We start from the raw sequence: 14057 nt of genomic DNA, 5'->3' as shown, positions 1-14057 counted from the left end.
CATTCTTCACACTGGAAAACAGGAGGGAGGAACCGAGTTTTCCACATGGAAGAGACTCGCCAACGAGGCGTGGAACCTGTCTGTGATGAAATAAACATGTTTGTAGTGGCTATTTATACAACTTCTGCAGTTTATAATGTACATTTTATATTATGTTAAAACATTAGCTGTTTGATCATTTGTAGTAAATTTGGACATGCACACATTTCATATTTGTACATGTAGAGTCAACATGTAAAAGCACTGCATCAGTTCCAGCACATAGTGTGAGAACATCCATGAGATAATGAGGTGCAGAACCCTTGAGTTATGCAGCAAGGGATGATTTGAAAAACTCGCTGGATGTTTAATGCTTTTATTTTATGCTGTTTCTTTTTTTTTAGACTGCACAAAGAGACAAATATGGTATAGAGGAGCTGAGATCAAATTACTGGTGACCCAAATAATGTCCAATAAGTAGAAATACAGCTGATATGGCAGTGCCCCGAGAAGAGAAACATAATGACAAAAATATATATTTGTTATTAATTTGTGTTAGTTTTAGATTGAATGTTATATAACCCCCCTCTAATGCAGAGGTTAAAGTAATCCAACATGAATTAACAGAAAGACTTCTTAAAAAATAAACCTTTTCATGCTTCTTTGAAAGATGATAAGTCATGACTTTCATTTCCTTACCTGTCCTGCTCATTCAACTATAACCCACTGCAACACTGTCACATTTTATTATAAAATCAATGATAATACTGTAGACCTGCATCACCTGTGGAAAAACCAAGATATTTTCTTATTGTATTAAAGGCAAGGTCCCTGACCCTAATTCAAACAAAATAACAGCCTCATCAATAAACCTTACAATGATTGAAACATGTTATCTCTCTGAGAACAGGTGTTTAAATACAGAGAACACACACTACATATTCTATTTTTATTTAGTTTAATTTAATTTATTCAAACTAAGGGTTTTTCATGGTTTGGGTTTTAAATATTTTTTAAGCTCTTTTATATTTCTATAAAGGGGGCATGCTTTAGCTAAAATGGGGCATGAGCTAATTGTAATTGTAAGTTTTTTTTTTCTCTGTTTGGCTCACTTTAATTTGAAGTCATTAATTAGTAGTTTTACTTGCCCCCTGACTTTATGAGGTAAGATACAGTACATGGTAATTTAATTCCCCCCTCAATGATGTGGAGCTGTCCAGATTAGCAGGCAGCAAAGCATCTACAAACCATGGTCCTCTCTCCACTCACTGTTTTCATGATGATGTGCAATTATAGCCCGTATGTAGTGCTGCATCCTCCTCCCAAACAATTCAACATTTTGCTTTTTTATGGAGTTGCAGCAGGTGTGTCCTGCCATTGAAAAGCTAAGCCGTATTTGGTGGACTCATGAACAGACATGTTGACCGGCTGTGATCCCTTTAAGGCTTAAAGTTTTCTCAATGATCGTTCTGCGTGGTTTTGGAGACATCTCAGCTGGATGCTTACTTCAGGGAGAGTAACCATTTAACTCAATTTCTCCATCTATAGATCTTTTTTAAGACTATAAACTGATGAACATCCTAACTTTGAAAGGACTTTGTAAATATTTCCTGCTTTATGCAAATTAACAAATCTAGTAGGTCCTCTGAGATCTGTTTTGTCCAATGAATGGTTGACATAAAGTGTGTGAACATCAATTTCAAAATGTTTGAGTTTTGAGAAAAGGTCACATACTCACCTCGAACCTTGTCTCATCAACTGGACTCCAGATTCACTAACTCCTGACTCCAATTAGCTTTTGTAGATGCCATTAGCCTCAGGCCTCACTTAATTTTCATTGAGAACGATAGCGACAAGAACATGTATTAATAGATTGTGTTTGATCATAATGTCATTCCAGGGGGTTCACAACTTTTCTTGCCACCGCACACGCACTCTTTTAATCCACCGTTAATATACTATTAAAAATGGGGCTTTGGTACACAAACATTTTTACTTGAGTAAAAGTACAAATAAACAGTCAAAAAATGTAGTCAAGTAAAAGAAAAGTATCTGAAATGCTCTACTTAGTCATTATGTACTTTGTTATATGCTACCTCTTTCCCTTTCAGCGATGAAGGCATTTCATTTAGTTTGAACCGAAAGCGCTGGTGCAAAATGGTGCTGTTCCGTTTGGAATTAGCCGAATGAGCAGACAGCTTTCACTGAAGTCACATCATCTCCTCTGATGATCCGGACTCTGATCACTGATGGTTTATGATCCCAAATACGTCTATTAAATTCAGACGGCCACCTGGTTCTCCTTCCATCTGACCCAGCATCAGGTCAGATCCTAATGAGGAGGAAGAGGAAAGTGCATTCGTTAAAATACCTCTCAGAGGGTGTCAGATGTTGCTTTTATTTTGTCACTGATCAACATTTGGTTAACAGATGGGTAATGCACGCACATCTACACAAACAATGCTCACAATAGGTAACACTCCAGTGCTCATCCAAACAGCGATTACCGTCTCGGATGAGGCTGCCCGGGCGATGACAGTATGGAGGGTCCCCATGGTACCACTTTGCCGCGCCTCAGAGGAATGCAAGTCATTGTGCCACGTTTCATCTCATCCACTCATTAAGGATGCTTGCTGGCCAGCACATGACAAACCTCACTTTTACCATTGTTTGTCTGCTAGCAAAGCTGGCCAGTTCAAATAGTATACATGGAGGGTAATCGCTGCATTTCTGTACTTTTTCGGCAATAATGGGCATTTGGAGGCTAAAACTGGGGTGACCCACAGCATAATGGCACAAGGCAGGTCTTATCAAATATTCAGGACATTGGCTTGGAGGTTACACAGCCATGTGACTGAGAGGACATAATCAGACAGTAGATCATATCTGCTAAATGTGTCTGTTTGTCTGTACAATGCAGCTTAAATGGCGATTTTAGACAACAACCATTGAACTTTGTGTGTGTATGTGTGTGTGTGTGTGTGGTGTTATTTTTGCTACTCTAAGAGGAGAAAAGTGCAGCCAGTGCTGATCAATAACATTTTACGGCCAATCCTAAATTGCCCTGGTAGCCAATGAAGTGAAGCTAAATTGGGGTATGATGCTGTATTCTCCCCTTAGCCGCCATCATGGAAAGAGGCTGCAGAATCACAAACAAACTTTAATCTGGATATAATCGGCTGCGCTTTACAGCTTTCCATGGAAGCTTTATGTAGGAGAAGCATGGCCTTGCACTTTTTTAGCAGCGAGTCAAGGACAGAAAATGTAATAAGGTAGTTATGGAAAACTCAACTAGACAACAGTCTTCATATGATCCTCCTGGCAGGGATAGGAACTGAAAGTTAGTCTGGATGTGATCAGACAAACTCACTTATCCTAAAGCATATTTGAGGATTATTGCCAATGTGGGCCTGATTTAACAGTTTAGTCTTTATTCTTACCAGATATAATAATGTTGCAATCAACAAACATACTGTTGAGATCTGAAGTCTGATGGGATAAAATAGCAGTCACAAATCAGCATTGTATCATTATTAACATTAATGATTGTAAGATTAAGGCCAAAAATACCACAAAAAAATCATATGTTCATATTTAAAAAAAAGTGTTGGGTCGTAGAGTTCCAGGGCTGGGCCAATGAGCACCTGAGTCCTCCCTTAGCCCTGTTTCAGTATCCACGGGAGACAAAGATGTTCTTTAAGAAAGCCACTGGAGTCCTCTCCAGTACAAAATATTTTTTATAGGTTCAAACAAACCGAGCCTGTCCCGAGCAGGCTGAAGAAGATCCCTCTTTTGTGTGGTGAATTGGAAAGTCCACATTCATGTTTTCTAATTTGGTTCTTTGTACATTCGGAAAGTTAAGGGATGTCTGAAAAGTCTAGCCTATGTTTCGAGCACTTTTACCTATTTATGATGGTTGCTTCCTGTCCCCACCTGCTGCACTTCCTGTTTCCAATAAAGGTAGCTGACTCCATTATTTCCAGGCCCCGCTACATTTGCATTTAAAAAAAAGCGTTTTAATACTCTAAATAAACAAATAATAAAGTAAATTCATGTAATAAATGTAAAGGATGTAACAGGCTGATAGAGTAAAATGATCAGCTGACTGAGGTTGACTTTCCCTGTCACATGCTCATGACAAGATTTCCTGCTGATTATAATGTGCCACCTCCGAATCACATCATATTTTGTCACAGAAGACACCATCAGTAAGAGAACAGGATGCTATCTGGTATCTGCCATGTTTTTGACAGTTATCTTTTTGGTTGTTTGTTGTTTGCTTTGCTCTGGTTTCCTCAACAGTTGTTTTCCATAGTGAGGAAATGGCCGACAGCAGGATGGCAGACCACACTGAAGCTCAACTGGGACCATAACCATAATTCAGACAAAGAGATAAAGATAGAAATGTAACCTAAATACACTCAGAACGTAACGTAAGCTGGTTAGTTTACACTAATCTGTGGAGTTTTTTCCTGTGCAGATGCATATTAATGGAAAGATACAATTTGTCAGTCTATTCAAATATGTTACTAGACAAATATATAGTTAAGGATATTTGACTACTTCCTATCTTCTTTTAAATTTCCACGAGAAGAATAATGTTCATGTTTAGGATTGTTCGGGCTCAGAGGAGATATGCACTGTGCTGAGTGACACTCATGTGACTAATAAAAATAAAGAGACCCACAATAAACCCATGGGAGCAGCACTCTTTAAACTATTATGATAGTTTGTAGCTGTACAACTCATTTAGTCTTATAACAAACAAAACAAACCTTTTTTAAAGTCTGCATTTAGCAGATGGGAAAAACAGTATCCACAGTGTGTAAGTGTGTGTTTCCATTTTACCTCATGTTTACTCATAACAATCCCATGTGTGTTTATGTATTTGTACACACCACTTTACACACAGCCGGATGCCTCTTGTGTATGCATGAGTCAGTGTTTTCACTTGAACCTGGTTTTACAAACAAAAATCTTACAACATTTTCTAATTACAATTATCGCAAATGATGAAATACAATTTTTGATAAATTTCTATCCAGAAAACTTAATTTCTGTGGGACCTTATGAGACATTTTCTTCACAGTGGCCTTCTGGGTTGTACAAAACTGAAAATGTAACTATTTATCTGCTGGCCCTTAATGTAAATGCAGGTATCAGCTCCTCATTGTCAAACACTTCAGATCTGTACATTTGAGTAAAGAATAGCTTAATTCTGACACAAAAGTGTGTGGGATGCTTCGCAGATAAGTAGCTGAGATGTCTGCGATGGTATTGTTTATGCTCTAGGGGAAAAAAATTATATTTTATGGCATCAAATAAATAACTTGTGCAGACTATGATTCAGTGCGTGCTGGAGGCACTGAAACAGCTTGCGAACGCGGACAAACAATGGCCAAGTAATGAATGAATTACTAGAGTTTAGAGGCTGAGCGAGCACATCTGTCCCTGAGATGTGCTGTTGACTCAGTCAAACCTTTGAGGAGTAACAGAAGTCAACGCTTTCCTCACGCTCCTCGGACCATTTTAATGACTGTTGCTGCTCAAGGTTTTTTCAGGCCAGATGAGGTTTACTAATATTTCTTTTCAATTTTGATCATACTTATATTGCATGAATTGTGTTGCTGCATGTACAGGGACCTTGTTCAATGATTGATGAATGAGTTACGACTACAGACACATAAATTACATGCTCCTATAAAAAAGATGGAAAGCCTGCGTTTGATATATGTTTTCGTCAATAAAAGTTATTCTGGGAAATGTGGGTGAAGTCGGAGAATAACAAGGCGGGTTAAGGAGAGTCGGTACGATCCACAACAGTATTAGTAAATTACTCCGTGCACATTTTAAACACCATAGATTGATGATGCCCAGAAGTGGAAAAAGCAATGTGATGGCGGAAGTTTTGTTTGTATTTTCCAATCGCCTTATTTCGCATTTGCATAATGAAAGGCTCATTAGCTCTCATTATGCTTGTTGATTGGGTTACCGACATAAAAGCACGTAGTCCTATTCTTCCCCTGATTAACAGAAACCAATGACTTGTGAGATCTATTTGCCTCTTATTCTTCATTTGTCATCTCAGTAAATACATTAGAAGCTTCCAATCAATCCTGCTTCACCACAGAGTTTCATCGCTGGCACGTCAGTGAAAAACACTGTGTGGTGCCTATAATTAGGATAAAAACTGTGAGTGGTGAGTGGGCAGCCTGTGTGTTCGTGAGCATATGTCACAGTGGGTTAGCATCCAGCCTATAACGTGTTAGTTACGCTTGCCATGGCTGCCCTGCCTGCCTGTCAGACCAGCCGTGAGGTGACAGTGATGTGTTCTTGTCTGTCAATTTCACTGGCCCAGAAGACCTGTCACCTGTCAACACACACACATGTACACACACACACACACGCACACAGATATGAACACACACAGAGGTTTGGGCAGCTGCCCTAATTAGGACTTGACTGTTGATTGATTGTGGACATTCTATAACCAATACCTTAACTATGACCAATTCATAGTTAACTCTAACCTGAGCCTAGCCACAGTTCATATATTACCACTAACCTTAACCAGGACCTCACTTATTAAGTTCTTCCTTTTTAGGGACCAGGCTATAACCCCATGAGGTTTATGCTGGGAAACGTCCCAAGGAGGTAACAAGAACAAGTTCACTGGCCCAGAAGACCTGTCACCTGTCAACACGCACAAACACACTCACACACACACACACACACACACACATACGCATATCGATTGTGGACAGCATATAACCAATACCTTAACCATGACCATCTCATACCTAACTCTAACCTGAGCCTAGCCACAGTTCATATATTACCGACAACTTTAACCAGGACCTCACTTGTCTCCTTAGGGACCAGGCTTTGGTCCCCATTGGGTTTATGCTGGAAAAGATCCTAAGGAGGTAACAAAAACAAGTTCACTGGGCCAGAAGACCTGTCACCTGTTAACACAGACATACACACACACACACACACACACACACAACACACACACACACACACACACACACACACACACACACACACACACACACACACACACACACACACACACACACACACACACACACACAGACATTTACTTGTTATTACTATGAGAACTTGCTTTTTGTCACTATAAGGAAGATAAGACCGGATAATGTGACCATGTAAACAGATTCCAATTTCTGCGGCATCACACACCCGTTTCCTCTAAAAGACTACAGTTTCTGAGTGAATCTTCTCAAGTGACAAAATAAGTATGAAAGTATGTACTGTATTTACTTTTATTGCTCTGCATTCCCTGATTTTACCTCATTCTAGTTAATTATTGTAATGGTTGGTCAAAATTACTGTGAAACACACATTTAGTGTTTTTATTCTATGGTTTAATCAATAATGAATGCGTTCTTTGTTTGTTTGGATTATTATTGATCTTCTTTTGTATTTTCACGCGTGTTTTTTGTTTGTGAAGCACTTTTTAACGTCATATTGAGAGGTGCTATAATCATAAATGTTAATCTGTCTGAATTAGAATCAAATTGCTAATCCTTTTTTGTTTTTGATATTATGTGACATTACTTTAATATTTAAATTTATAATAATAATAATAATAATAGTATTAATGACACATTCACATAAGATTGTTTGCTTTTAATAGGATGAATGCGCAGATAATGAAAATGAAAATGAAAGCTAGCTTCACAATAATAACTTTAATACTGATAACTCATAATGATTATTTTCACCTGCAAGCTCATCTCCCTCAGACCTCGCTGTGTTCTTTGCCGTTTTAAGTATAATTTGTTTAATGCTTACAACCATTAATTTTCCCTTTTCGAAATGTAATCCTCTTCAGAGTCACTACTGTATATCTGATACTGCAACAGCCCTGTGCCCACATGTGAATCATTGAGGTTTCATGTTGTGGGATCACTAATCTCATCTGTCCTTGGGAATGGCCCTGCTCTGACAAACCTCTGCCCTCCACTCCGCAGCACATCGACCTCGCCACACTCTATCTTTCCTTCTCACAAACCCTCCTCCTCCTGCCTCCCTCTCTCTTCTCTCCATTGGCCCTTGACTAAGTGTATATTTGTGTTTCTGACTGAGGCCCAGTGTGTTTGTGCCAGATGACATGACGCCGCCCATGACCAGTGGTCTACAGCTAAAACGTTAAGGCAGGGGACTCCTTTCCACACCATATACCTTCTAAACCCTCCACTCCACACTCTGATTATGTCATTTTCCCCCGATTTTGCTTTCATTCCCCTTCTTTGCTTATGTCCAGTTTACATTTGAAACCAAAACCAGTATTGATATCGATTGGTGCCAGCCTCTGATAACCCACAATGGTTGACCTGTGGTCCCTTAAACATTAAGAGGAAATATATATATAGATAAATAAATACAACTAGATACATTTACCCTTCAGAAAAATATGATAATCAGAGTTATATCATCATTGTTTGCAGCTACTAGAGTTTTTTTTAAGTTTAGTGTTGAGTCACATGAATAAAAAAAAGAAAGCTGAAGTCCTTTAATTTCATCCAAAAGTTTCTTTCTTCATTTTTGCAGAATATTAAACATCATTTCATTATAATACTTGTAACTAGCCGTTTTGATCACATTCAGAAAAACGTTGTCCTTTTAAAAATGCTGCTCCTTAACTCAGAAGGATTTTCTTAAGCCTTTGTGACCGATCTGAAAAAATCAATTCTTTCAATCAGCCTAAAAAATATTCCACCCGCCATTGATCTACTTTTAGAGAGGCGGCCAGCAGCTTAGTATTGCCCGGGTAATACCGATGTGAGTCAATGGAAAATCTATTTATTTTGTCTCTAAATCAAATCCTATACGGTATCTTATGCAACCTAATGGAACAGTTTGCAAATGATTTTGGGAGAAATGGTCCGTGTCCCCACTGACTTTGACTGCAGCTTGTGTAGCCCCTGCGTTGGCTTCCCGAGGCCCCATAGAGGTTTGATTAACCACATCTGGTCCCGCTCTTTATCGGGATTCATCACAGCAAACTCTTTGGTAATTAGAGAGACCATCCTTCACGTCAAATCAAAAACATGACTGATGGCTATTTGTGGTGTTATGAGTGCATGTGTGTAAGTGTGTTGGGAGGACGCAGCAGAGGAATTTGATTAATGATGCTCATCTCAGCCTCCCTTGGCTGTCCAAATGTAAACAGAGGACTCAACTGTTTGCTTGCAGTGTAATTAGTCAGCTGTGACAGGTCTTTTCTCTCTCTCTCTCTCTCTCTCTCTCTCCCTCTCTCTCTCTTTGCCCGTCTTGTCAACAGGACAGATACGCACCGTGCTGTCAACAAGCCTGATAGCCAGCACTGGTGGAAAGGTTAAGATTTACATAAAATATAGCAATCTGCTAACACACACTACACATTGGACAGATTTCCCATTACTGCATTTTTCTTCTCTCATTCTTTCCCCTCTGCACTCTCTCCCTTTTATTATTTCACCCTTCTAACACAGACTGTCACTCCGATTGACTCTCACTCTGGCATGCAGAGCCAAGAATGCATGCAGGATTGAGCGCACGAATATACACACAAATAGTCATAAACATTTCTCTTTGCTGAGCAGGTAGACAGCAGAATAACGGTTATCTGTCAAAGTATATATATATACAATATATATATATACTTTATAGGCTTTAATGTGCAAATGCTGTTGTCATTGAGTCGTCCTCATGAACTGAGAAAACACTGGATATTGGATATGTTCAATATAAATAATATTACTACAAACTGACGAACTTCCCTCTTAAACAGTCGGTGGGGATAGGGCCGCGTGTATTACTGTAACAGTCAGTTCTATATCCCACCACACATGTTTTCTAATTTCACTCCGCACCATAGACTGTTCATAAAAAAATCTGCACACAAACAATAACAAAATTACAGTATATTGTTGAACTGTTTGAGGAGGACTCAATTATGAAAAGCAATAAGTAGAAGAAGTAGCTCCGGACCACTGGACAAGAGAACCGCCGGTTCCAAACAGGCAGGTTCAGAATAGGCAATGCACTACTTTTGAGAATCCAAAGTGCAACATTTACTGAACATGTGAAGAAAAAATATCCAGTGTTGATGCATGTGTTATGAGCTATATACCATCAGTGGCTGCAGTGTTTCTGGGTTATTGGATGAATTGAATAAACAACATAAACACAAACAAATCGGGGGAAAAAGAAAATATCAATACATTTAAATGAACCGTGGTTCTGTTAAAAGACTGAAAAGGCCATGTCTGGGGCTGACAGGTCACCTTTTGCCACTAAAATGTCAAATTGACCGTATCTGCACAAAGCTACTTCATTTTTTCACATTAAGGCAAACATGCCCTTGACATTTGAGTTTCTCCTTTAATAGGTGCACCTCATCATCTAGAGTTAACACCTTGCTACAGACAGTGCGTCACATATGAATAAAGCATAAGTGTGATGCGTGCAGGCGGGGGTTGAGAGGTCCACTGACAGTTCCTCCGAACGTGAGAATGAGAAACATGTACGTAACTCACAGCATATCCTTACATCCCTTAATTATGGCCTCCTGCCAGTCCCAGGGTTTTTTCCAGAGGCATCAAAACAGCTGCATTAGTCAACATTGGTTATTTGCATTTCATTGCATCTGACTCACTGTGTCCTGCAGTTACAATGGTCCTGTCTCAAGCTTGCTTCCGTTCTCCTTTTTCCTTATTTTCTTGCGTGAGTTCCATGTTTTCTACCCTTTTTTACAAAGCACTTACAACACACTGAGGTGCAAAGTAATTAACTGCATCTACTTAACTTCTATCTGTTCGGTCAGAGTCACTAACTGCATCAAGGAATTGATCTCTTATAGGAAATGGTTACTCAGTTAGAAAATGGACGATAAATCTCCGTCTGCTGTTTGAGGGAAAGAATCTGATCACCAAAGAGGATCCCTTCTAGAAGTACATATTTATCTTAACATACACAAATGTACATACATACATAGTTGAAATAACAATATAAAACCACTTAAAGAGGTTAGGATGGTGGGAGGATGCTGCAGGAAACGACATTGGTAATCAATTTAACAGTAAAGTTACTTGTACATTACTTTACATTACATGAGTTCGTTAGCTTAGATTCAGGAGCAGGGCCACGCCTCTAATCACCACTCAACCCATCATCACGCTACATTTGTCTCAGATTCTTCGATTCACCCTTTCCCTTTCCTGGAAGAAGAGAAAAGGGTCAACTCTACCCAAATTCTGTCATCCTTCTTCCCTCATCCCTATTCTCACCTTTTCATATTATACTACATTTCTTTTGGCAGACACTTTTATCCAAAGCGACTTACAATTAGTAGAGTCAACATCTATGAGGGACCTTTTAGGGGTTCAGTGTCTTGCCCAAGGACACTGCGGTATGGAGGTGGGGAAGACTGAGGATCAAATCGCCAGCCATCCTATCTTCCCTCATCCAAACCCACATCCCTTCATCCTGCTTCCCTTATTCCTACCCTCATCCCTTCATCCTGCTTCCCTCATTCCTGCCCACATCCCTTCTCCCCTCATCCAAACCTACATCCCTTCATCCTGCTTCCCTTATTCCTACCCACATCCCTTCATCCTGCTTCCCGAATTTGCTTCTCCTTAATATCCAACATATCAAATTGAGTTCCATTAAATCAAGTGAAGTCAGGGTGTGTTCCTTAATAGTGAATGTATGTTTGTATGTTATTTTAGAACATAGAACAAAATGTTGAGTTCGTATGAAGGTCTTCTGCACTGGTTTAATGATAAGTTCCTAGCCACCACCAGACATCAGGGATCACCAGCAAATGTTAGCCAGTGGCAAGCCGGCCGGTAGCAGTGGCATTGTCTGCGGAGGCAGGCCCACCATAGTATGATCAGACCTGTGTGTCTGTGCCTAAAATCTATTCTCCCTCACACTGACTGACTGGTCTTCTTCAGCCGAATGATAATTTACACAGTCAGCCAATAATAGACAAGTAGATTTACTGGTAATCCCTTTCTCATTGGTTATGCCTCTTTCACTGAAGATACAAAATTACAACAGCGCCATCTTCTGTTACTGACGCTCAGTGATTTGGCAAGGGGGGGACGTGTTAGTGGTGTTGTGGGAACGATAGGAATGATGGATAGTGTTGACCGGTATGGTGTGACTGCTCGTGACAGACCGATCCAAAATATGACTCACACACACACTACATGAATTCTCTCTTGTGTCAGAAGTCAAGGTTGCTGGTGATCAAGTCGAATCATTTTGCAGAGGATACCTTGATACTGAATATTTCAGCGAAAACTCATAAGTCAAACTCATAAAACTTGTGACAGTGTTGAAAGTGTCACATGGAATGTGTTTCTATCATGGCATTAACACCCAGTGTTTGTGGCCCAAAATCCATCATTATGCTCATAACAAGACTCCTTACTGTCTGTTTAATGTTAAAATTACATTATTCCCCCTAATATTTCTACCCATTCTGCTTTCTCTTGTGCAATAAAGATCCATTTGTTTTTCCAGCACAAGTAGGGCTGAAGATTTCAGAGGTAACTAAAACAGAAGTGGGCAACTAATATAAGAAAACTACCACCAATACAACTTAATACTCCTCAATAAACCCACTGAGAAAGCTTTTAAAGGAGAGATAAGGACAGAGAGCACTACCTGTAAAACACAAAGTGTTGACAATAAAGGTTAACCTCTCATCTCATCATTCATCTCATTTTCGTCCGCTTATCCTGGGTCGGGTCGCGGGGGGAGCAGCTCAAGCAAGGGGCCCCAGACTTCCCTTTCCCGGGCCACATTGACCAACTCTGACGGGGGGATCCCGAGGCGTTTCCTAGGCCAGTGTTGAGATATAATCTCTCCACCTAGTCCTGGGTCTTCCCCGAGGTCTCCTCCCCACTGGACGTGCCTGAAACACCTCCCAAGGAAGGCGCCCAGTGGGCATCCTTACCAGATGCCCGAACCACCTAAGCTGACTCCTTTCTAAGTAAAGGAGCAGCGGCTCTAATCCGAGTTCCTCACGGATGGCTGAGCTTCTCACCCTATCCATAAGGGAGACGCCAGTCACCCTTCTGAGAAAACTCATCTCGGCCGCTTGTACCCGCGATCTCGTCCTTTCGGTCATCACCCAGCCCTCATGACCATAGGTGAGGATAGGAACGAAGATCGACCGGTAGATCGAGAGCTTTGCCTTGCGGCTCAGCTCTCTTTTCGTTACAACGGCGCGGTAAAGCAAACGCAATACCGCCCCCGCTGCTCCGATTCTCCGGCCAATCTCACGCTCCATAGTACCCTCACTTGCAACAAGACCCAAAGGTACTTGAACTCCTTCACTTGGGCTAAGGACTCATTTCCTACCCGGAGTAAGCAATCCATCGGTTTCCTGCTAAGAGTCATGGCCTCAGATTTAGAGGTGCTGATCCTCATCCCAGCTGCTTCACACTCGGCCGCCAGCCGATCCAGTGAGTGCTGAAGGTCACAGGCCGATGATCCAATGAGGACCACGTCATCTGCAAAAAGCAGTGACGAGATCCTCAGACCACAGAACTGCAACCCCTCCCCACCACGACTACGCCTCGATATCCTGTCCACGTATATCACAAACAGGATTGGTGACAAGGCGCAGCCCTGGCGGAGACCAGCATCCACTGAGAACGAAACTGACTGGCTGCCGAGGACGCGAACACAGCTCTCGCTTTGGGAGTACAGGGATTGGATGGCCCTGAGGATAGACCCCCTTACCCCATAGTCCCGCAGCACCTCCCACAGTTTCTCCCGGGGGACCCGGTCATACGCCTTCTCCAGATCCACAAAACACATGTAGACCGGATGGGCATACTCCCAGGCCCCCTCCAGGATCCTTGCGAGAGTGAAGAGCTGGTCCGTAGTTCCACGTCCGGGGCGAAAACCGCATTGTTCCTCTTCAATCTGAGGTTCTCAATCTGAGCCAGGGAGGCTGAGAAGTGTGATGCCCCGGTAATTGGCACACACTCTCTGGTCCCCCTTTTTGAACAGGGGAACCACCAACCCGGTTAGCCACTCCTTTG

Source organism: Platichthys flesus, chromosome 7, assembly GCF_949316205.1.
Source record: "Platichthys flesus chromosome 7, fPlaFle2.1, whole genome shotgun sequence".
Taxonomy (NCBI): domain Eukaryota; kingdom Metazoa; phylum Chordata; class Actinopteri; order Pleuronectiformes; family Pleuronectidae; genus Platichthys; species Platichthys flesus.
This window is presented reverse-complemented; position numbering follows the sequence as displayed.